This window comes from Macaca fascicularis, chromosome 10, assembly GCF_037993035.2.
Source record: "Macaca fascicularis isolate 582-1 chromosome 10, T2T-MFA8v1.1".
Lineage (NCBI taxonomy): Eukaryota > Metazoa > Chordata > Mammalia > Primates > Cercopithecidae > Macaca > Macaca fascicularis.
In genome coordinates this window covers 68498015-68523585 of record NC_088384.1, presented here as the reverse complement: position 1 = coordinate 68523585, position 25571 = coordinate 68498015, and the positions used below count along the sequence as shown (strand labels likewise).

General features: G+C 42.5%; 1 pseudogene; it reads right to left on the bottom strand.

The window, feature by feature from the left end:
* Positions 1-15746: 15746 nt before the first annotated feature.
* LOC123567288 (putative elongation factor 1-alpha-like 3) lies at positions 15747-24550 on the bottom strand (annotated as a pseudogene).
* Positions 24551-25571: the final 1021 nt, after the last annotated feature.

The window sequence follows — 25571 nt, the reverse complement described above, 5'->3', positions numbered from 1 at the left end:
AGGGAGCAGAGTTCGGTAGGAAGAGTTGGCCAGGTGACAGTAGGGCAGAGAGGAGGGTGAAACAACCGGCGGAGCTGCCACAAGTTGTGAGAGGAGGGGCGTTTCGACATCTGCTCGCAGGTCGGTAGGACTGGACGTGGGGAGAGAGGGAGCACGTAGAGGAACAGGGACAGAAACAAGACCTCATAGGTGAGCAAGGCCTGGAGCACAGAGATCTTGTAAGTCATGATAATGCATTTAGACTCTATCATGCCCCACTTCTTGTCTTCTCCAGGCTGATTTGTTCTAGTTCTTCAGCAGTTTCTCATGTGATGTGAAGAGCGACCCTGGAGAACGGGATGCAGCTCTGTCAATGTGGTGTGACGAAGGCCCGCGATGGGGGCAGTGGTGGTGTGGTCTCGACAGGCCATGGGGTTGCACGACTTGGGGTCTGATCCTGGCCTTGCTGTTGACCTGCTGCATGGCCTCAGGACAGTTTATTCAATTATTCAGCCTTCTACGCTTCTGTTCCCTCATCTGTCAGAAGGAGGCAGGGCTTGCCACTTGGAGCATGGTCGTAAGGGCTAAAGGAAGAGGAGGCTCAAATTCAGCACAGTGTGAACAGTCCCCATTCCTGTGGCTGCATCATATCTCTGGCTCCCACTGAGCCTGCATCTGCAGGTCACTGAACCTCCAGGTTTATTCCATGTAACCACTGTCCTCCACCAGTGAAGAACCAAAAGAAGAACTGATCGTATGCCTGTTGGGCTGGGCCTGTGGTCTGGTCTATTGAAATATTTCCAGTTTCACTTTGGTGATTCTTCTCAGCTTTAAGTCATCCCTGGACATGCTTTCTCTGTCTCTTAAGTCTTGGCTAAACACAGTTCACAGGACAGAGCTGGCACTCCATTTGGAATCCTCTTTCAGATCAATAGGTGCATTACTTCAATTCCCATCCAACCTGCATTCCTCCTTCCCATGTTGCCCATTCTTGCTGAAATCAAGCCATGCTATTTTCACAGTATTTTGATGATTAATCCAATGATCCTGTCAAAAACTATTAGTACAGCACAATGCGTTATTTGTTAATTCATTCTGGCTTCCAATGATCACTGTGTTCTTTTCTACAGGCTCATGAGCCATCTGTTTAATCATCTCTTCTAGAATGATTTTAGGAGCCCACATCTAACTGGGCTGTCTGCAGTGTCTGGGATCCATCTTGTCGAAACTGGGATTTTTTCACATGTTCAGTTTTCTGTCCCCTCTCTTCAGAATTATTTATTTATTTATTTATTTATTTATATTTTTTTAGATGGAGTTTTGATCTTGTTGCCCAGGCTGGAGTGCAGTGGTGCGATTTCAGCTCACTGCAACCTCTGCCTCCCAACTTCAAGTAGTTCTCCTACCTCAGCCTCCCCAGTAGCTGGAATTACAGGCATGCGTCACCATGCCTGGCTAATTTTTTGTAGAAACAGGGTTTCTCCATGTTGGTCAGGCTGGTCTCGAACTTCCGACCCCAGGTGATCCACCCGCCTTGGCCTTCCAAAGTGCTGGGATTACAGGTGTGAGCCACTCGCCCGGCCTCTTCAGAATATTTTTAGAAGTTGTCAGTGGTAACTGTCCCATGTGCACATCTTCAAGTTCTCTCAGAGCTTTTGAAACCTCAGTTCATTCAGAGTCCCTCATAAGGCTATCTCCTCACCTACTGGGCTTCGAGTCCCCTATTATGATGTTTGTTTGAAACATTTGCTTACAAGAGTAGATAAAATAACTAACTGAATTTGAACCCATAACCATGGCCAGAAGCTAGTCTAAGACCTGTTCCTGTGTCAGCTCTTGTAATCCCCACACCTCTTTCATTATTCCCATTTTACAGTTGAGTAAGTTGAGATAGAGAAATGAAGTCACTGTCAGGAACTGTGAAGGGTCTGGAATCTTACTCTACTAACCAGTAGACAGTTAGTCTGCTGCAGTGTCCTGGGTGCTGGCAGGAGACAGGAGACGCTGGGTCAGGGTCAGGGCTGAGCTTTATTACAGCAACAGCAGGATCTAGTGTCAGCGTTTATGCCAGCTCCCTAACCTTAATTTCAACAGGTGACACCTTCACACACAGTGGGTTGTGCTACAGAAGAATTCCAAGTGTAGAGAATCCAAATCTTCTGTCTTTGCCCTGGGAGAGCCATTCTCTGTCTTCCAAGGCTGCTGACTATAGAAACATCCTTGGAAATAGAGTCCTAGAGCAGAGGTGGCCAATACCATGGCTCGCAAGCTATGAATAAACAACAGAGACCCACAGAGAATTGTCTCCCAAAAGGAACTTAACCAAAATCATTCCATTAGGAGGTGGTGGTGTCAGGATTCAAAGCCAGGCCACCGTGTCCCAGAGCCTGTCCTTATAGCCCTGCTCCCACCATGCTGCCCCCAGCACAACCCAGTGCAGGAAGGAGGTGCTGAGCAGTGGCGCCATGTCTAACTGGTCACCAGCACCTTCACACAATGGTTATTTTACTTGTGATTGTGCACTGGACATTGCATTCATTCGAATCCCTCCCCTTCTCCCCACTCCAGCCTGCCGAATCAGAAACTGAGGGTGCAGCCAAGAAATCTAGGTATTTACTCGTTTATCTTTATTTTTTGTGGGTGCATAGTAGATATATATATTTATGGGGTACATGAGATATTTTGATACAGGCATGCGATGCATAATAACCACATCGGGGTAAATGGAGTATTCACCACCTCCAGCATTTATCCTTTCTTTGTGTTACAAACAATCCAATTATACTCTTTTAGTTATTTTTAAATGCATACTAAATTATTATTGACTGTAGTCACGCTGATGTGCTATCAAATACTAAATCTTATTCATTCTCTCTAACTAACTTTTTTACCCATTAGCCATCCCCACTGCCCTCCCCACCATTACCTTTCCTAGCCTCTGGTAACCATCATTGTACTCTCTATCTCTCTATAAGTTCAATTGTTTTAATTTTTGTAGCTTCCGCAAATAAGTGAGAACATGCAATGTTTGTCTTCCTGTGCCTGGCTTATTTCACTTAACATAATGATGTCCAACTCCTTCCATGTTTTTGCAAATGGCAAGATCTCATTCTTTTGTATGGCTGAACAGCACTCCATTGTGTATAAGTACCACATATTCTTTGTCCGTTTACCTGTTGATAGACACAGGTTGCTTCTAAATCTTGGGTATTGTGAATAGTGCTTCAGTAAACATGGGAGTGCTAATATCTCTTAGATATACCAATTTCCTTCCTTTTGGGTATGTACTCAGCAGTGGGATTGCTAGGTCATGTGGTAGTTCTATTTTTAGTTTTTTGAGGAACCTCAAAACTGTTCTCTATACCGATTATACTGTCTACATTCCCATCAACAGAGTATGAAGGTCCTCTCTTCTCCACATCCTTGCCAGCATTTGTTATTGCCTTTCTTTTGGATAAAAACCATATTAACTGAGGTGAGATGATATTTCATTGTAGCTTTGATTTGCATATCTTGGATGATCAATGATGCTGAGATATGTTCCTTCTATACCCAGGTTTTTTTAGGGATGTTGAATTTTATCAAATGCTTTTTTTTTTTTTAGCATCAATTGAAATGATGCTGAAATGATCATATGAATTTTTTGTCCTTCATTCTATTTCTTTGATATATTACATTGATTGATTTGTGTATATTGAACCATCCTTGAATCCCTGGTCTAAATCCCACTTGTTCATGATGAATGATCTGTTTAATGTGTTGTTGAATTTGGTTTGCTAGTATTTGGTTGAGGATTTTCTGCATTAGTGTTCATCATGAATACTGGCCTGTTGTTTAATTTTTTTGATATGTCTTTGTCTGGTTTTGGTATCAGGGCAATACAGAATAATTTTGAATGTATTCCCTGCTCTATTTTTTGGAATAGTTTGAGTAGGATTGGTATTAGTTTTTTAAATGTTTGGTAAAATTCAGTAGTGAAGTCATTGGGTCCCAGGCTTTTCTTTGCTGGGATATTTTTTATTATGGCTTTTATTTCATTACTTGTTATTTATCTGTCCAGGTTTTGGATTTCTTTATGGTTCAATCTTGGTAGGTTGTATGTGTCTAGGAATTCATGCATTTCTTCCAGGTTTTCCAGTTTATTGATATATAGTTGCTCATAGTAGCCTCTAATAATCCTTTGAATTTCTGTGGTATCAGTTGCAATGTCTCCTTTTTCATCTCTGATTTTGTTTATTTGAGTCTTCTTTTTTCTTAGTTGGGTTAAGGGTTTGTTGATTTTGTTTATCTTTTCAAAAAATCAACTTTTCCTTTTGTTGATCTTTTGTATTTTTTTAATTTAAATTTCATTTATTTCTGCTCTGATCTTTATGATTTCTTTTCTTCTAATTTTTGATTTTGCTTACTCTTGCTTTTCTATTTCTTTAAGATTCATCATTAGGTTGTTTATTTGAAGTTTTTCTACTTTTTTGATGTAGATGCTTATTGCTATAAACTTTCCTGTTAGTACTGCTTTCACTGTATCCCATAGTTTTTGGCATGTTGTGTTTCCATCCTCATTTGTTTCAAGAAATTCTTAAATTTTCTGCTTAATTTCTTTTTTCTTTTTTTTTTTTTTTTAGACAGAGTCTTGCTCTGTTGCCCAGGCTGGAGTGCAGTGGTGCTATCTCCGCTCACTGCAAGCTCCGCCTCCCAGGTTCATGCCATTCTCCTGCCTCAGCCTCCTGAGTAGCTGGGACTACAGGTGCCCACCACCACACTCAGCTAATTTTTTGTATTTTTAGTAGAGACAGGGTTTCACTGTGTTAGCCAGGATGGTCTCGATCTCCTGACCTAGTGATCTGCCTGCCTCAGCCTCCCAAAGTGCTGGGATTACAGGCGTGAGCCACTGTGCCTGGCCAAATTTTCTGCTTAATTTCTTTGTTGACCCACTGGTCACTGAGGAGCACATTGTTTAATTTCCATGTGTTTATATGATTTCCAAAATTACTGTTGTTATTGATTTTTAGTTTTATTACATTGTGGCCAGAGAAGATATTTGATATAATTTCAATTTTTTTAATGTTTTAATACTTGTTTTGTGGTCTAACATATGGTTTATCCTTGAGAATGATCCATGTGCTAAGGAAGAAAATGTGTATTCTGCAGCCATTGGATGAAATGTTCTGTAAATATCTATTAGGTCCATTTGGTCTGTAGTGCAGATTAAGTTCAATTTAACTTTGCTGATTTTCTGTGTGAGTGATCTGTCCAATACTGAGAGTGGGGTGTTGAAGTCTTCAGCTATTAATGCATTGGGATCTGTCTCTCTCTTTAGCTCTAATAATATTTGCTTTATATATCTGGGTGCTTCAGTGTTGGGTGCATATATATTTAGAATTGTTATGTTCTTTTGCTGAATTGACCTCTTTATAAATATATAATAATGTTCTTTGTCTTTTTTTATAGTTTTGGTCTTGAAATCTATTTTGTCTCACATGAGAACAGCTACTCCTGCTCTTTTTTAGTTTTCATCGGCATGGAATACATTTTTCCATCCCTTTATTTTTAGTCTATGTGTGTCTTTATAGCTGAAGTGTGTTTCTTGTAGGCAACAGATTGTTGGGTCTTGTTTTTTAATCCATTCAGCTACTCTATGTCTTTTTATTGGGTAATTTAGTTCATTTACATTAAATGTTATTATTGATAAGTAAGGACTTACTTATTCCATTTTGCTATTTGTTTTTCTGATTGTTTTATGGTCTTCTCTTTCTTCTTTTTTTTTTTTTTTTTTTTTTTTTTTGAGACGGAGTCTTGCTCTGTCGCCCAGGCTGGAGTGCAGTGGCGCAATCTCGGCTCACTGCAAGCTCCGCCTCCCGGTTCACGCCATTCTCCTGCCTCAGCCTCCCGAGTAGCTGGGACTACAGGCGCCCACAACCGCGCCCGGCTAATTTTTTGTATTTTTAGTAGAGACGGGGTTTCACCATGGTCTCGATCTCCTGACCTTGTGATCCGCCCGCCTCGGCCTCCCAAAGTGCTGGGATTACAGGCGTGAGCCACCGCGCCCGGCCCTCTTTCTTCTTTCCTTCTTTCCAGTCGTCCTTTTAGTGAAGGTGATTTTCTCAGGTGATGTTTTAATTTCTTGATTTTTATTTTTTTGTGTATCTATTGTATGTTTTTTTGATTTGAGGTTACCATGAGTCTTACAAATAATATCTTATAACCCATTATTTTAGACTGATGACAACTTAACACTGATTGCATAAAGCAAACAAGCAAAGAGAAAACTAATAAAATCTCTACACTTTAACTTCGTCCCCTCACTTTTTAACTTTTTGTTGTTTCTATTTATATCTTATTATACTGTTTACGTCTTGAAAAGTTATTATTTTTGATAGGACCCTTTTTAGTCTTTCTATTCAAGATATGGAAGTAGTTTATATACCACAATTACAATATTATAATATTCTGTGCTTTTGTGTACTTAGTATTACCAGGGAGTTTTTTTGTTGGTTTGTTTTGTTTTGTTTTGTTTTGCCTTTAGATGAGTTCTTATTGGCCATTAATGTTTTTTCTTTCAGATTGAAAAACTCCCTTTAGCATTTTTTGTAGGACATGTCTGGTGTTGATGAAATCCCTCAGCTTTTTCTTTTCTTTTTTTTTTTTTTTTTTTTTTGGTCTGGGAAAGTCTTTATTTTTTCTCTATGTTTGAAGGATATCTTAACTGGATATACTATTCTAGAATGAAAGCTTTTTTTTCAGCCCTTTAAATATGTCATGCCACTCTCCTGGCCTGTAAGGTTTCCACTGAGAAGTCTGCTACCAGATGTATTGGAGCTTTTCTGTATATTATTTGTTTCTTTTCTCTTGCTGCTTTTAGGATTCTTTCTTTATCCTTAACCTTTGGAAGTCTGATTATTAAATGTCTTGGGGTAGTCTTATTTGGGTTAAACTGACTTGGAGTTCTATAACCTTCTTGTACTTGAATACTAGCATCTTTCTCTAGGTTTGGGAAGTTCTCTGTTATTATCCCTTTGAATAAACATTCTACCCCAATCTCTCTCTCTACTTCCTTTCTAAGGTCAATAACTCTTAGATTTGCCCTTTTGAGACTATTTTCTAGATTTTGTAGGCATGCTTCATTTAAAAAAATTCTTTCTGCTTGTCTTCTCTGTGTATTTTCAAATAGCCTGTCTTCAAGCTCACTAATTCTTTCTTCTGCTTGATCAATTCTGCTGTTTATAGACTCTGGGCTGGGCCTGGCAGCTCCTGCCTGTAATCCTAGCATTTTGGGAGGCTGGGGCAGGTGGTTTGCTTGAGGCCAGGAGTTTGAGACCAGCCTGGGCAACAAGGGAAAACCCTGCCTCTATAAAACAAACAAACAACGACAAAAAAAATTAGCCCACTGTGGTGCACACCTGTAGTCCCAGCTACTCAGGAGGCTGAGTGGGGAGGATCACTTGAGCCCAGGAGGTCAAGGCTGCAGTAAGCCATGATTGCACCACTGCAATCATGGGTGACAGAGCGAGACCCTGTCTCAAAAGAGAGATAGAGAGAGCCTGGGTGACAGAGCAAGACCCTGTCTCAAAAAAGAGAGAAAGAGACAGGGAGAAGGGGAGAGAGAGAGGGAGGGAGGGAGAGACCGAAAGAGAAAGTGGCTTTGATGCATTCTTCAGTATGTCAATTGCATTTTTCAGCTCCGGAATTTCTGCTTAATTCTTTTAATTATTTCAATTTCTTTGTTCAATGTATCTGATGGGATTCTGAATTCCTCTTCCATGTTATCTTGGATTTCACTGAGCTTCATCAGAACAGCTGTTTGAATTCTCTGAAAGGTCACATATCTCTGTATCTCCAGGATTAATTGTTGGTGTCTTATTTATTTCATTTGGTGAGGTCATGTTTTCCTGGATGGTCTTGATGCTTGTGGATGTTTGTTGGTGGCTAGGCATTAAAGAGTTAGGTATTGATGACAGTTTTTGTGGTCTGGGCTTGCTTTTACCCTTTCTTCCTGAGAAGGCTTTCCAAGTATTCAAAGGGGCTTAGGTGTTGTGATTTAAGTCTTTGGTCACTGCAACCATATCTGCTTTAGGGGCACCCTAAACTCAGTAATGCTGTGGCTCTTGCAGACTCATAGAGGTACTGCCTTGGTCATCTTGGGTAAGATCCAGAATTCTTTGGATTATCAGGCAGAGACTTCTGTTCTTTTCTTTTACTTTCCCCTAAACAAATGAAGTCTCTCCCCTTGTGCTGAGCTGCCTGGAGCTGGGAGTGGGATGACACAAGGACCGCCATGATCACCACAACAGAGTCACAGCCAAAGCCAGCACAGCACTGGGTCTTGCCAAGGCCTGCAGTAACCACTGCCTGGTTACTACCGACGTTCACTTAGGGCCCAAGGGCTGCACAATCAGCAGGTGGCAAATCCAGCCAGGCATGTGTCTCTTAGTTCAGAGCAATGAGTTCCCCAAGCCTGGGAGCCGCCCAGAGATGCTGTCTGGGAGCCGGGGCCTGGAGTGGGGAACCTTAGGAATCTACCTGGTGCTCTGTTCTTCTGTGGCTGAGCTGGCACCAAAGCCCCAAGATAAAGTCCTTCCCACCTTTCTCTTTTCTTTCCTCAAGCAGAGGAGTCTCTTCTTATGGCCATCACTACCACAGCCCATGGTAAATAGTGCCTGGCTATTGCTGATGTTCACTCAAGGCCCAAGGGCTCTCCAGTCAGCATGTGGTGAATGCTGCCAGTCCTGAGACTCTCCCTTCAGGGCAGTGGGCTCCCCTCTGGCCCAGGGCAGGTCCAGAAATTCTGTCTAGGAGCAAAGGCCTGGAATCAGCAGCCCCAGGAACCTGCTTGGTTCTCTACTCCATTGTGGTGGAGCTGCAGGACAAACTCCCCTTTGCTCTTCCCTCCTTTTCTAAGCTGAAATAGACTTTGCTCATAGCTGCCACAGTCAGCAGCATGCTGATTTACACCCGAAGCCAGTATGGCTCTGAGTCTCACCCAAGGCCTGTGGTGAGTACTGCCTGGCTACCACTGCCAATGATTCAGGGTCCAAGGGCTCTTTAGTCAGCAGGTCATAAATCCTGTCAGGATTGGGTCCTTCCCTTGAAGGCCTTTAAGGCCTGGGCTGTGTCTAGAAACGTCATCTGGGAGCTAGGGCCTAGAATGCCTATTGCCCTGTCTACCGTGGCTGAGCTGGTGTCCAAGTTGCAAGACAAAGTCCTCCTCACTCTCCCCTCTCCTCTCCTTAAGCAGAGAGAAGGAATCTCTCTTGGAGTTATCAGCTTCTCTGCCTGGGGTTGAGGGAGGACATGCAAATACTCCCTTAGCTGTTGCCTCCCTAAGTCATGTGCACACCAAGTCCACTGACTCCAAGCCCAGCACAGCATCAAGACTTGCCCAGGAATTGCAGTCCTTGTGGCTTAGACTGCCTTTCAAGTTTATTTAGAACCCAGAGCACTTTAGCCCACAGCAGTGAGGCTTGCTGGAACTCAGGTTTCAACCGCTGGGATGAGCGATTCTCCTCTGACTAGGGCTGGTCTAAAAGCTCTCTCCATAAATGTTAGCTGATTTCTGCCCAGTGTTGCTTTGCACTGTGACAGGGCACCACTGAGTTTCAATGCAAAGTGCCATAATCACTGCGCTGTCCCTCCTCTTAGTGCACAGATGCTCTCTCTGCACCATGTGGCTATTGCCAGGAGATAGGGGAGGGTTGATAAAAGCAACTCAAGACTGTCTTTCCTACCCTCTTCAGTGCCTCTTTCCTTCATATGATGTTTAAACCAGGTATTGTGATCATTTACCTGATTTTTGCTTTTTATGAAGGTGTCTTTTTGTGTTGATAGTTGTTCAATTTGGTGTTCCTCTGTTGTGTGTGTAAAAAGTAAAGTAGAGCTTCCTCTTCAAAGACTTTCCTCCCCATTTAACTAGGAATAAATAGTAACTTCTCTTAGAAGCAAAATTTATTCAAAGACCTGTGCTAATGTTTTTAAATATCTGCTCGCCAAAAAATGACTTCTTTTAGAAGGACAAACAAAGCAATTAAGTCAAAACATATTAAACAAGTTTGAAGAGGAATTATGAAATAAACAGAGGGGGAAATTGTAAAAAGTAAAATAGAGGGTCCTCTTCAAAGACTTTCCTCCCCATTTCATTAGGAGTAAATGGTAACTTCTCTTAGAAGCAAAATTCATTCAAAGACCTGTGCTAACATTCTTAAACATCTGCTAGCCGTGATAAAGAAATCAATGTACTTTATGTTTTTAGCTCCCACAATTTAGCCTAAATATTTGCCCTGGCATGCTTACACTGGCCCAAGCAAACATTAGGTCATAGTCTGTTCCTCTTCCTTATCTGAAGGTGTTTTTACCTTTCTCAGCATTCCACAAATTACTCCCTCCTTCCTTTATTCTCCTCTGGCTTTGCCTTTTTAAAAAAGTTCTAAGTTGCTAGCCAATTGGGACAAATACAGAATGTGAGGTCCCGTTCCAGCCAATGGAAACCAGACACGGAAGTAGGGTGGACACTTTAAGTTATAAATAACCCTGTCTCCTTTTTCCGGTGTACTCTTGTGGCAAAACTGCTGGTGAGTGTACCCTTTCTGCAGAAAGCAAAAATGGCCTTGATGAGTAAATTAAATTTATGTTCAAGTGCAATTTTGTTACGGCACTGGGGAACAAGCATTTCAAACAGGTGGGGGAACGATCGCTGGAGACTTCTATTTAGCCATCTTGTTCTGCACCCCCCCTTCCAGAAATCTCGGTTTTAACAAGCCTCCAGCTAATAGTAATGTGCCTAAATTTTGAGAGCCACTGCTTTAGTCTATTCCGAACAGGAGAGTGGCAAGCATCACATGTCTGAGTCTACCAGAGGTCTCAATCTAAGCTGCATATTACAGTCACCTGGGGAAGTTTTGAAAATCCTGGTGCCCAGGCTGCACCCAAAACCAGTGAGATTTCTTAGATGTCTCTGATGAGCAGCTGAGGCTGAGAACCAGAGGTGGACTAGCTTTTACATTGTGCCTTCCACCTTACAAAACTCTTCGATCATGCCCTTCTTCCTTAAAACCATAAGGATAATGCACATGGCAATGGTATCTTGCATTTGAAAATGCTCTAGCAGTTGTTACTTTTTTTCTGGAACAGATATGTGCCAGAGAAGATTCTTCACCACTGCACAGATGAGGCCACCTAGAAGGCAACTGACTTGCTCAAGATCAAAGAAAGTGACTGGGCCATGGCTCAAAACTAAGAATCCTGGGGCTCACTAATTTGTTTGTTCATTCATTCATTTATTCAACAGTCTATGTTGGTTACTGTGCTAGTTTCTGGACACATAAGGACAAATGTCACCGAGCCCTGACCAAAGGATTTATAGTCGGCTGAGAAGATGGACGGACAGACAGACATGCAGCCACAACAATGTGGAGAGTACTTCAGGTGGCAACAAGGTCTCCTGAGGTGATCCAGCAAGAATTTCCAAGCTTTTGGTAGAAGGGATAGCTGAGGAGAGTTTCCAGGGAAGCTTGGTTGGTGGTCTGGGACATGTAGGAGATGTCCAGGCAACAGCAGACAGCTTATATCAAGGTGTACCTAGAGAACAAACCTGGAGAAGCAGAGTATCCTGAGAATCTCAAGGAAGGCCTAGTACGCAGACATAATGCCCCATTTAAGACCTTGCAAGCCTTTTTCATCTTAGTCTTATTGTCCGTTAACAGGTTATTCAGTTACAGTGGAGCAGTATCTGAGGGCAATGCCAGCACTCCAGGCCCTGCACCATTTTTGGTGGTGTTCCAGAGAAAATGGGCTTTGGTCTAAGGGTCTTGTCTTCCTTTTCTGGGCCAAGTACAGGGATAGGTTTTGCCTTCTCTGTGGTATAATAAATGGGGTGGAACTCAAGGAAATGGTCAGTGGGGGTTGCTTGGTGCATGAAGTGGGAAACTTTATGCCCCAGAGCTCAGCATTACCAGAACCAGGTCTGGCTTCCATCCTGTGCAAGTTACTAGAGGCCTGACCCTTTCAAATCATTTGACCTCTGCATCTCTCATATTTGTACGGCAGCCCTGCCTCCCTCATTAGGTTGCTGTGAGGCTTCAAGACAATAATTCCTGTGAACAGGAACAGTGAGATACCAGCTGCTTCGCTGATGCTGTCACAGTGGAGGGAAGCAGGGGGCTGGAAGTGGACGACTGTGCTCGCTATGGCTGTGTTCTCTCCAAACCCTTGACTCCAGATATGGGCTTCACTAGCCATGGGCTGAGGTCAGATCAGGAGTGAGAGAGCATGAGAGGGGCCTGCTGGGACTCCCTGGCTATGCGACTCTATTCAGGTTTTGGTTTTCTTTCTGGCACACATCGATGCAAGTGTTGCTGCTCAACAAGGAAACAGAAATGCCTCGTGGAGCACTCGTGGCAAATAATGTTCTTGTGGCAAATAATGTTCTCGTGGCAAATAATGTTCTCATGGCAAATAATGTTCTCCCCACATTTCCTACTACTTCCTGAAGAGGGCTGGTTCTGCATGAGGACATGGAAAGAGGAAGCCCTCCCTGCCTAAAGATGGATCCCAGAGGGAGCCAAGCAGTGGCTGTGCTTTGATTGGAGAGTGACGATCCTGGGCATAATCATGATCCCCCCAACTCCAGCACCCATTTGGCTCCACCTAGAGTGGGGTCAATTTCCTTACACAGGCTGCTTCAGATGCCCCTCTCTCCTCAAGGTGATGGTCGCCCATTTTAGCAAACTCACCACTCTGAAAATCAGTCTGTATTAACAAGAATAACAGACTGGATTTTGGCATTTTGGGGTCAACAATATGGAAGAAATTAAAAATAAGGAGAAAAATCTCTGGATATCTAGGAATGTAGGATTACAAACTACTATGATAAATGACTTAAAAGTTTACTTTAAAGCTTTTCATTTGAAAACAATTTCGAACTTGCAGAAAAGTTTCAAGAATAGTACAAAATATATCCCATGTACTTTATTCAGATTTACCTGTTGCTAACATTTTCCTCCATTTGTTATTTCTTTCCACCCCCTTTGCATATATACATTTTTTCCTGAACCCATTCAATGATAAATTACCTTCATACTTGAGAGTAATTTACATATCTAATGGTTACTCACCTCTAAATACCTTAATGTGTATTTCCTAAGATTAGGGACCTCTTTTTACTTAACTACTGCATGATTGTCAACTTCAGGAAGTTCTGTTCTGTAATTTATTGTCTATAAGGTGTGTAAGAACAGTAAAGTGTGTGTGTGTATGTGTGTGTGTGTGTGTGTTTTTTGTTTTTTTTTTTTTTTTTTTTAGTAAAAGGTTATATGAAGGCATGGGAATGTAAATTTTTGCTGAGGCTTAAAGGATTGTTTTAAGTTAGATAAAGCTTAAGGTTCAAAAAAGTTGTGGAAAAATAGTGAAAATTAAATTTGCAGAAGAGGTTCTCTGTGAGAATATGTTGACTAAATTCAAAAGGGTCATAAGGTTTTTGCTTCTTTAAAATTTCTGAGTCATGATTTTGGCAAAAAAAAAATAACTTGTGGTCATCTGGAATTCTCAAAATCAAACTTCAGTTTCAAAATTGTCTTCCCCGGCACCTGACTTTTCAAATACTTCAGAAGGCCCCTGAAATGTCCAGAAAAGAGAGGTAAACAGGATTATTTGACATGTTTAGGTACCTGGGACTGCCAAAATGATGCTCAATCTTCTTTAGGTTACATTTTTGTGAATAATACTAATATATATTCTGAAATTTTATAGGATTTCTAAAATTCTAATGTCTAAGTATATGTTACCAATCACAATTATAGTTACGTTAGTTATTGTAAACCACAGAAATAACCAAAGGGCGTACGCCGTATATGACTTTGTAACTTTACTTCATCCTCTTCATTTACATAGGGTGTGCCCCAAGTAGAGGGTATTTAAACTCACAAAAGATCTGTAACAGGGCCTTTGAGCCCCTGCGCTCAGGCCTGCTCCCACACTGTGGAGTGTACTTTCATTTTTAATAAAACCCTTCATTCCTTCCTTTCTTTGTTTGTGCGTTGTGTCCAATTCTTTGTTGAAGATGCCAAGAACCTGGACATCCTCCACCATTAACATATTGACTGTTTCTTGCAGCTGGAGTCCATTTCCACTCCAGTTTGCCCTGCACACATGCATATACACACCCTAGCCCTGCACATGATGCTGCCGCCACTGCTGCCACTGCTACTAGTGTTTCATAGCTGCTGTGTCCTGTGCTCCATTTCTTTCCTCATCAATTGATTGGCTAATTTAGTGGCTTAAAATACACCATTAATTATTTCTCACATTTCTGTGGGTTGGCAATCTTGGTAGTTTCTCTGCTGGTCTCATCTGGGTACACACACATGACTGTTACCATCTTATGATTAAGCTGGGCTGAAGAGTCCAAGATGCCCTCACTCACACATCTGGCTGTTTGCAGGACACCTCAGTTCTCTAAATGGCCTCTAATCGTCCGGGAGGCCAGCATGGGCTTCCTCACAGCATGGCGGTCTCAGGGTTCCAAGAAGTTGAAGATGGAAGCTGCAACAAGGTCTCTTAAGGCCTAGACTCATGAAACCACACACATCACTTCCACGATATTTTATTGGTTAAAATAATAGACAAAGCCAGCTCATATGCAGGGAGGTACAGAAATAAACTCCAAGGGTGAAGTCTTGATGGGAGGGAGAGCAATGCCACATCGTAAAGGGGCATGGACTCATAAGGGGCCATTATGATAATGATCTACCATACCCCATGATCTGGTTAGCAAGAATTAACCAAAACATACCCCAATAGGAAAAAAGCAAGGCTCTCTCAACTACAGCACTGGCATGCCAGCGAGTGATCTTTGGTGGCAAACAACAGAAACAGACTGTAGCCAACTTAAACAGAACAGCCACCCATGAGAAGGGCGTCAGAAAGTTCACAGGCTTGGTGGAGGAGCTTTGCAATGAGACCTCAAAAGCATCAGGAACAGGGCAGCTCTAGGGGTGGGGGGCAGTCTCTGAAGCAGGGATTGATGGACAGTCATTTGAGGGGACTACCATGGGAACCATTTTATTTTTGCTGACTTTGTTATTGTTGTTCTTTGTGTCATTTGGCTCAAGATTCAGATTTCTTGGGGAGCACTGGCCTGACTTGGGACATGTTCCCAGGGCTTCGGTGGGTAAGTGGGCAGAAACTTGATTGATAGGACCACATGGGGTGGCGACAAGGGAGCACCCCAAAGGAGAAGATAGACACTGTGGCAAAAAGTGGAGGAGGTGCCAGGCAGGCAACAATGCCCACTGTCCCCTGATGTCCAACTGGTTCCTGGGGGAGCTCACTTGGCTCTCTGGGGTCTGACAGTGATTTAGGAGTGATCACTTAAATCTAACTCAATGCTTCTGCTTTCACCCAATGAATGAAAACAATCATTAAAAAACGTTGTTCCCTCCTACATGCAAAATGTAATTTTAGGTTAATTTTGTCACCCTGGACTTTTTTGTCCTCATTCCACACTGTTTTCACGGGTCTCAAAATCCTGTGACAGACGTTTGGTCAAATTGATTCTGATTAATAAGAACTGATGTTAAAAACTAATAACTTCAAAAAACTGTCACACACACAAAAACAAATGGTCCACAAAACATTCTCCTTTCCTTCTGGAGGTTTTATGATGCATTTATTGTTCACCAGTCTTGTACTGTTAACTTAAATGTCGAATTGAAACAAACAGTTCTAAGACTGTTTCCACCACTGATTAAGACTTGGGTGGCATGTATTAGGGCTAATATTCATTTGGCCTTCTGAGATTTCTGGGCAGACTTGGTGGCCTAGCCAGCTCCTGCAGGCTTCTTGTCCACTGCTTTAATGACGTCCACAGCAACTGTCTGTATCACATTATCAACAGCAAAGGGACCCGGAAGATGGTCAGAGAAGCTTTCTACACACAGAACCATATCAACGATGGCAGTATCACCCGATTTGAAGAATCTGGGTTCATCTTCCACCTTCCCACCAGAATGGTGACCAACCTTCTCCATCAGCTCAGCAAACTTGCAAGCAATATGAGCCATGTGACAATCCAGCACAGAGGCACAACCAGTATTGATTTGGCCTTGATGGTTCAGGATAATCACCTGAGCGGTAAAGCCAGCTGCTTCCATTGATGGGTCCTTTTTGCTGTCACCAACCAGGTTGCCACAATAAGCATCTTTGACAGACATGTTGTTGACATTGAAGCCCACGTTGTCCCCAGGAAGAGCTCCACTCAAAGCTTAATGGTGCATTTCAGCAGACTTCAGTTGTGATGTTGACTTGAGCAAAGGTGCGGTACCCATTCTAGGCTTGAGAGCACCAGTCTCCATTTGGCCCACAGGGGCAGTATCGATACCACCAATACTGTGGACATTCTTGAGGGGCAGACTCAAGGGTTTGTTAGTTGGACAAGTTGGTGGTAGAATGCAATCCAGAGCTTCCAGCAGTAAGGTTCCACAGGCATGGCCATCTTTACAGGTGACTTTTCATCCCTTGAGCCAAGGCACGTGAGCACCTGGGTGCAGCCTTCTGTCACCATTCCCACTGATAATTGGCACAAACACTTCTGTGTCTGAGCTGTAGCCAATTTCTTAATGTAGGTGCTGACTTCTAATATAGGTGCTGAAAAATGACCTGAGCCATTTTGCACTCCCACCAGCACTGTAGTTCAAGCTGCTTTGTGTTCTTGCCAGCAGCTACTTTGTCAGCATGTTATTGATGTTGGTAAGAGAAACAATGCAATTAAAAAAATGTTTCAATATCATGGTGTGACTTTGGGTGTGGGGCAAAATAGTAACACACCTTTCTATTCCTCTATCACTATTTTTACTATTAAAAAAGCACACTTAATTTCAGCCTAATGCCTCCCATTTGTTGACCCATATAGTCACAAGTGGAGAATTTGGGGAAGTCTACCCCTTGAAATATTGTTTCATTGAAACCAGAGAAATGTCTGAAAATGTATAGACACAGCTTCTCCAATTGTTCCTGTCCTCTCTGCAGGGTGTGAGCGCATGGTGGGCAGAGCTGTCCCACCACTGGTCCAGGGTAAATCGCTTCATCTCCCTGGGTTGTCCTATGAATAGGAAGGAGACTACGAATAAAGTGAATCAGGTATAGCAGTTCAGCTTCAGGATCAGTCTGGAATTTAGTTGTCATTTTCATGTTGGATTAGGAAGCACATTCAAAGACAAGAGGCATATGGTTAGTAGCTAATTAATGGCCTTGATGGAATTCTTAACAATTCAGGACATTGTGCTGATAAGATGTGCTCTGTGCCCCCTCATCTCTGACTCCCAGAGTCTGCTGCAGAGTTCGATAAGGATTTTAGCCTGCACGCCCATCAGGACCCAACTTGCTGGGGCTGGATCTGATCTCAGAATCCCCAACTTCAGTTTTTCATCTACAGGAAATTTTTCTTGTCTTACCTTCCACGGCAATTATCTCAGCACATGATCCCTGACATCCAGAGAAATCCTTGTTATCAGTGTCAGGGTCTTTTAATAAGAGACTGGGCCCAATTTGTGCTCACTGGTGTGTGAGAAGAAGACAGAGAGCAAGGTGGGTGGAGGGGAGGCAGTAGAGCGGTGGTGAGCTCACTCATTCCAAAGAACCAAATAAATGATTCTGGATAATCCACCCTTTCAGTATTACCTTTTCTCCCCTCTTTGGTGCAGATGGCATGGGACTGTACTGATCAGGTGGTGGGAGCAGGACAAGGACCTGCTGAGCTGCTCAGGCTGAAACATCTCATCCCCTCTGCCTCTTTAAAAGTAAACCTAGGAATTGCATTTACTCTATTGTAATCCATTTTTGAAGCTTCTAGAAATATGAATTTTGTTGCCAAGCCTCAGTGGAAGTAATTCATTTCCCTAACAATCAGGAAGGAATTAAAACAGCATGCAATGGGGCTGGTGAAGTGTGTCCTTGTAAAATTATTAGACTCGGCTTGTTGTCTGGTTTTAACTAATAAGCCAAACTATAGGTGTGGATATAACTTATTCCTGAATTCCATCATGGTCATTTTATTGCATGTTTTCTCATTTGTGTATCTGAATTCTGAAGTGACAGAGACTCAATTTCCCTTTGATTCTCCTCCCCACCCAAGGTTTGACCCAGTGTATCAGTTAGCTTCTGCTATGTAATGAGCCACTCCAAAAGTCAGTAGCTTAGAATGACATACATTTTTAAAAATAGACTTTATTTTTAGAGAAGTTTTAAGTTCATGGAAAAATAGTGCAGAAAGTAAAAAGAGCTCTTACACGTCCTCTACCCCAACACATATGCAGCCTCCCTGACTAACATCCAACACCAAAGTCATACATTTGTTACGATTGATAAACCTACGTTGATACACCAAGATCAACCAAAATCTACAGTTTACCATAGGGCTCACTCTTGGTGTCCTATATTCTATGTGGTTGGGGCAAATGTACAATGACTTGTATTCACCATTATAGTATCATGTAGATTGGTTCACTGCCCTAAAATTCCTCTGCTCTGCCTGTTCATCCTTCCCTCTATCTAACCCCTGATAACCACTGATGATTTTATTTGTCCCCCAATTTTGTCTCTTACAGAATATCATATATTTGGAATCCTACAGTATGTAGCCTTTTCAGACTGGTTTCTTTCACTTAGTAATATGCAGTTAAGGTTCTTCCATAGCTTGACAGCTCATTTTTTTTTAAGCATTGAATATTCCATTATCTGAATGTACCATGATTTATCCACCTACTGAAGGACATCTTGGTTGCTTCCAGGTTTGGCAATTATGAATAAAGCTGTATTAGTCCATATTTCATGTTGCTGATAAAGAAAGACATACCCAAGACTGGGCAATTTACAAAAGAAAGAGGTTTAACCGGACTTACAGTTCCACATGGCTGGAGAGGCCTCACAATCATGGCGGAAGGCAGGAGGAGCAAGTCACATGTTACATGAATGGTGGCAGGCAAAATAAAAGAGTTTGTGCAGAGAAACTGCACAAACTGATGGTTTTTAAAACCATCAGATCTCATGAGACTCATTCACTATCACGAGAACAGCATGGGAAAGACCCATCCCCATGACTCAATAATCTCCTACTGGGTACCTCCCACATGTGAACTAGATGAGATTTGGGTGGGGAAACAGAGTCAAACCATATCATTCCACCCCGACCCCTCCCAAATCTCATATCTTCACATTTCAAAACCAATCATGCCTTCCCAACAGTCCCCCAAAGTCTCAACTCATTTCATCATTAACTCAAAAGTCCACAGTTCAACGTCTCACCTGAGACAAGGCAAGTCCCTTCTGCCTATGAACCCGTAAAATCAAAACCAAGTTAGTTACTTCCTAGATACAATGGGGGTACAGGCATTAGGTAAATACAGCCATTCCAAATGGGAGAAATTGGCCAAAACAAAGGGGCTACAGGCCCCATGCAAGTCCAAAATCCAACAGGGCAGTCAAATCTTAAAGTTCCAAAATGATCTCCTTTGACTCCATGTCTCACATCCAGGTCATGCTGAGGTAAGAGGTGAATTTCCATGGTTTTGGGTAGCTTTGCCCCTGTGGCTTTGCAGGGTACAGCCTCCCTTCTGGTTGCTTTTATGGGCTGGTGCTGAGTGTCTGCATCTTTTCCAGGTGCATGGTGCAAGCTGTTGGTGGATCTACCATTCCGGAATCTGGAGGACGGTGGCCCTCTTCTCACAGTTCCACTAGGCAGTTCCCCAGTGGAGACTCTGTGTGGGAGCCGCCACCCTACATTTCCCTTCCGCACTGCCCTAGCAGAGGTTTTCCATGGGTGCCCCACCCTGTAGCAGACTCCTGACTGGACATCCAGGCATTTCCATACATCTTCTGAAACCTAGGTGGAGGTTCCCAAACCTCAATTCTTGACTTCTCTACACTCACAGGTTCAACACCATGTGGAAGCTGCCAAGGCTTGGGGCTTGCACCCTCTGAAGCCATGGCTGGAGTGGCTGAGAGGCAGGGCACCAAGTCCTTAGGCTGCACACAGAATGGGAACCCTGGGCCTAGCCCAGGAAACCATTTTTTCCTCCTAGGCCTCTGGGCCTTTGCTGGAAGAAGCTGCTGTGAAGACCTCTGACATGCCCTGGAGACATTTTCCCCATTGTCTTGGGGATTAACATTTGGCTCCTCGTTATTAGGCAAATTTCTGGAGCTGGCTTGAATTTTTCCTTAGAAAATGGAATTTTATTTTCTATTGCATTGCCAGACTGCAAATTTCTCAAACTTTTATGCTGTTTCCCTTTTGAAACTGAGTGCCTTTAACAGCACACAAGTCACCTCGTGAATGCTTTGAAATTTCCTCTGCCAGATACCCTAAATCATCTCTCTCAAGTTCAAAGTTCCACAAATCTCTAGGGCAGGGGCAAAATGCTGCCAGTCTCTTTTTCTAAAACATAACAAGAATCACCTTTACTCCAGTTCCCAAGAAGTTCCTCATCTCCATCTGGGACCACCTCAGCCTGGTCCTTATTGTTCATATCACTATCAGCAGTTTGGGCAAAGCCATTCAACAGGTCACTAGGAAGTTCCAAACTTTCCCACATTTTCCTGTCTTCTTCTGAGCCCTCCAAACTGTTCCAACCTCTGCCTGTTACCCAGTTCCAAAGTTACTTCCACATTTTTGAGGATATTTTCAGCAACACCCCGCTCTACTGGTACCAATTTACTGTGTTAGTCCATATTTATGCTGCTGATAAAGACATATCCAAGACTGGGCAATTTACAAAATAAAGAGATTTAATTGGATTTACAGTTCCACATGGTTGGGGAGGCCTCACAATCGTGGTAGAAGGCAAGGAGGAGCAAGTCACATCTTATGTGGATGGCAGCAGGCAAAATAAAAGAGCTTGTGCAGAGAAATTCCTGTCCTTTAAAACCATCAGATCTCGTGAGACCCACTCACTATCACAAGAACAGCACGGGAAAGACCCACCCCCATGATTCAATCGTCTCCCACCAGGTCCCTCCATGTGGGAATTATGGGAGCTACAAGATGAGATTTCTGTGGGGACACAGAACTAAACCATATCAAAAGCTGCTATAAATATCCACATGCAGGTTTTTGTGTGTACATAAGTTTTCAACTCTTTTGGGTAAGTGCTCAGGAGAAAAATTTCTAGATCTTATAATAATAGTATATTTAGTGTTGTAAGAAACAGCCAAACTGTTTTCCAAAGTAGCTGCACTATTTTGCATTTCCGTCTTCAGTAAGTGAGAGTTCCTGTTGCTCCACATCCTCACCAGCATTTGTTGTTGTCAGTGTCTTAGATTTCTGCCATTCTAATAGATGTGTAGTGGTAACACTCATTTTTTACTTTTTAAGATTCTGTGGGCTGTTCAAGTGGCCCTCCTCATCTGAACTTCTCAGGTGGGATGCCATGGTCTTGGATGATCTTAATTCTATTACTGGGGATTTGGCTGGAATGGTTGTGGCCTCACTCCATGCGATCTCTCATCCTCCAGCAGGCTAGACCAGGCTTCTTCACATGACGGTGGAAGGGTTCCCTATAGCAAAAGGGTATGTCCAAGTAGAAAGCATTTTTCAAGCTGCTATTTGGCTTGTTTGCTACATGAAAAAAAAATGCAAGTCACATGTCTAGGCCCAAATTGAAGAGAGGGAGAAGAGCTGGATTTTATTTCTTCATAGAAGGATTTGCTCTATTTTCCCCTTCGATAGCAATTGTTGACTGTGATGTCTAATTCAGCACAGAGATAACCTCTGACATTACATCAAATCACTCTAAATCCCCATCTAAGGGGGCACCCATAACATTAGAGATTACTTGGTGGGTACAACGTATGATACTTAAGTGATGGGTACACTGACAACCCTGACTTCACCACTATGCAGTCCATGCATGTAACAAAATTACACTTGTATCCCATAAATTTATACAAATACAAATTAAAACAGATAAATAAAAACAGCTTCATTAGTTAGTACAGGGAAATATTATAGAAAGGAGATTAATTAATTTTGCTTTTCTATTTATTCAGTTGGTCTTGTTCCAAGGAGACAGTCATCATCCCCCTAAATCCCCAGCTGTAGGAGCTCACAACCTTTGGTCTTAATGTTCCATAAAATAAAAGCAATACATTTACTCTTGCCTGCATTCCTTAACTGCTAAACAAGAAGTTTTTGAGGTTTAAGGGGTGACAATTAATTGTACTTCTTTGCCTTCCATCTTTAGAATCAGTTGAGAAATAGATACAAGCGATGGGAGTTTAACATCAAAATCATACCTCTATTGCTGACAGCATTGGTCCAGAGAATGCAGCTTGGGGTACAGCCAGACGGGGCTCCTGCTTCTTCCCATAAGGACAGACTTGGGGTGCTCCTTGGGAGAAGAGCCTGGGTCTCCAGAGCAGGTCCACTGGCCTGGCCAGACAAAAGGAAAGCTGTTGCTTCTCACCTTCCAGATTATGGCAGTCAAGACAGAGGGATCAGGGAAGGGCTCAGGAACAGGGAGAAAAGGGGCCACTAGGCTGTGTGTGAGTATGGCTCCTTCTCCCACCTCATCACCAGTCAGCTACAGCCCTGCCCTTTCCAGGGGAGGAGTGAGGAGTGAAAGGATGAAAAATTAGATGGAAGTTTTTCCCAAATACTTTCTATTTTGGCTTTTGGGGCAATTTTTCCATAGGCATATTGTGTTAACTTCTTGTTGAAGCAAAAGATGTACACAGAGGAGAGCGCTCAACAAGAGCAGACAACTCAGCACATTTTCACAAATGGAGGACACTTGTGTAACCAGAACCCGGGTCAACAACGGGGCATTACCAGCCCCTACAAGCTGTATGGGTTCTTTTTGTGTCTGACTTCTTTTGCTCAAAATGATGATGGTGAGGTTCACCCATGTTGTGTGTAGATGTGAACTGTTAATTCTCATTCCTGTATAGTATTTCACTCTGTGAATACAATTGCCATTCTACTGTTGATGGGTAAACTGCATCAACAGTAGAGTGGAGTGCTCTGTGAATACATCTAGAAACCGGGTCTAATTTCTAGATTTGACTGATTAAAACATTCTGCTATGTGTCTTTTGTGAAAATATGCAGGTATTTCTGTTAGGCATATTCCTAGAACTATCCTTTAGAACCCAGAGGCTCCACTTACACAGATATATTCATAAAAGATGCTTAGAAATTTTAGACACTAAAAACTGTTTTCCAAAGTGGAACCGTGTGGCACTCCCACTGGCAGCATTATGAAAATTCCACATGCCCACCTCCTTGCCTCCCAATATTTTGAAAAGGGCAGAAGTTCTTGTTCTATAGATAAGTAAAATACCGAGAGAAAGAGAAAATAAGTCCCATTATAATTGAAAAGGGAAAGATTTTCCAAATAATTTTTAAAAAGAAATTTTAAAAATGCATCAATCCATCTTATTTTCTGATGCAGTTCAAAATAAGTTGCAGACAATTATTAATAACAGACAGGGTCTTTTTAGGTGCAATACCTCCTTACAAGCAGAAAGGTGATTTATGATCTAACTTTAGAAGCTTGAGATGCTCTCAAAGTCTCATCCAGCTCTGTGGAGGAAGGATTCTGCAGACAAGATGTTCCCTCCACAGAAATTGTGATAAAGCACCAGTTAGTGACTACAGCAAAGAAGTGGGAGTGTTTAACCTTTTGGGTGCACCAACAATGTGCTCCTTAATTTGAAAATATGGTACAAAGTGTTAGCAAGTAAAGAAGAGTAATTGTTCATCACTCAACTTGACATATCTCCTTTGCAGCAGAGGCAGGAGAAGGGATCCTCTCTGCTCCATTTATTTTGGCTTTCGTCTAACTTCTCTGAGAAAGGACCAGATGCTCTAATGAGCGGTACCAGACACTGAAACTATCTGGAGATCAGGATAAAACATGCTGACAGCTTTCCCCTTGAGAAGCCTACCTTTCCTCCGAGCTTCTTAGAGCATTTTATATGCATTACCCAGCAGCAAGTCTTATTATCCTTTTTTTTGCAAATGGTAGAAAAGTGATGCAGGGAGGCTGAGCTGAAAAAGCTCACTCGAAGATACCAGGGAAGCCAAATGTTCAGCTCAAAATAGAAACTGAGAGCTCTGGGAAACTCAGACAGCCTGAGAGCGTTCTCTCATCTCTGGACACTTCTGTATCTTTTCAGACAATGAGCCTTTCCCTGAAAGAATTTTCCCCCCTAATGACAGGGCTGCCAACTCTCCCTCCAGGATGTTGTAAAAAGGTGACATTTAACGGAGGAAATGGAAACTCTAATTGATTTCTCCTAAAGCAGAAAAATAAGTGGTCTGTATTCCTTCTCTTGGCCAGATGTTTGTAATTGTTCCCTTGGGATTCTACCTTGGGGGAAGCTTTCAGCCTCTTTCAGAGGGAAAACAAAATAGTCCACTTGAATTGGTCTACGTACACACACAAGAATTGTTTCTACTTCACGGTGGAAGATGTGGAGAGCCCATCCAAGAAGACAGTAGTTTCAGGAAGAGAATTCCAGCTCATGTCACTAGCTGACAGCCCCAGAATATCTTGCAGAGATAAATAAGGAGCTTGAGGCGAACCCTCCATTTTTAGATCTGGATATATGGAGGCATGTGCTTATTTGGATCAGTTGTGTTCCTTGCTTTGGATAATGGAATTTTAGCAGAGAAGATGTGAGCAAAGTCTTGAAATGTGCTTGTGTAGGATGTCTTGCCCTCTTGTGTCGCAGTCATCACCATGAGAAGAACATGCCCCAGGGAGTCTGTGGGTCCAAGGAGGATGGACCAGCTGAGCCCAGCCTACATGGGCCAACTACTAGCCACTCTGAAAACATGTAAGCAAGAAATAATTGTTTATTATTGTGAGCCACTGAGTGGTGGTCTGTTATGCAGCACATTATGTTATAATGGACAAATATAGGGCTATTAAGAGTAGAATAAGTAGAGGAGGATTCTTAGTCTGCTGTGGACAATGCTTGCAAAAGTGTTTGGCTTAGGGTAGTCACATAGCAAGCACCTGGTAACTATGAGAGAAACGGAGCTCAACAGGTTGATTGTATATCATATAATTTAAAGATTAGAGTGAATCACATTAAATATTCTGAATGTCTGGACCGTCTGTCGATATCTTCCTATTAATTGCCAGTAACTTTTCTCTCTTTTTTTTTCTTTTGAGACAGAGTCTCACTCTGTTGCCCAGGCTGGAGTGCAGTGGCATGATCTCAGCTCACTGCAAGCTCTGCCTCCCGGGTTCACACCATTCTCCTGCCTCAGCCTCCCGAGTAGCTGGGACCACCGGCACCTGCCACCACGCCCGGCTAATTTTTTTTGTGTGTGTGTTTTTTTTTTTTTTTTTTTTTAAGTAGAGACGGGATTTCACCATGTTAGCCAGGATGGCATCGATCTCCTGAGCTTGTGATCTGCCTGCCTTGGGCTCCCAAAGTGCTGGGATTACAAGCATGAGCCACTGCACCCAGCCACTTTTCTCTCTTTTTTTGTATCCTTTTCCCATGACTTCTTTACTGTCTCTTCCCCAATCAGTATTTCATTATCTATCTATAACTATCTGTCTGTAACATCCATCTATCTATGACTCAATCCTGGGCTGA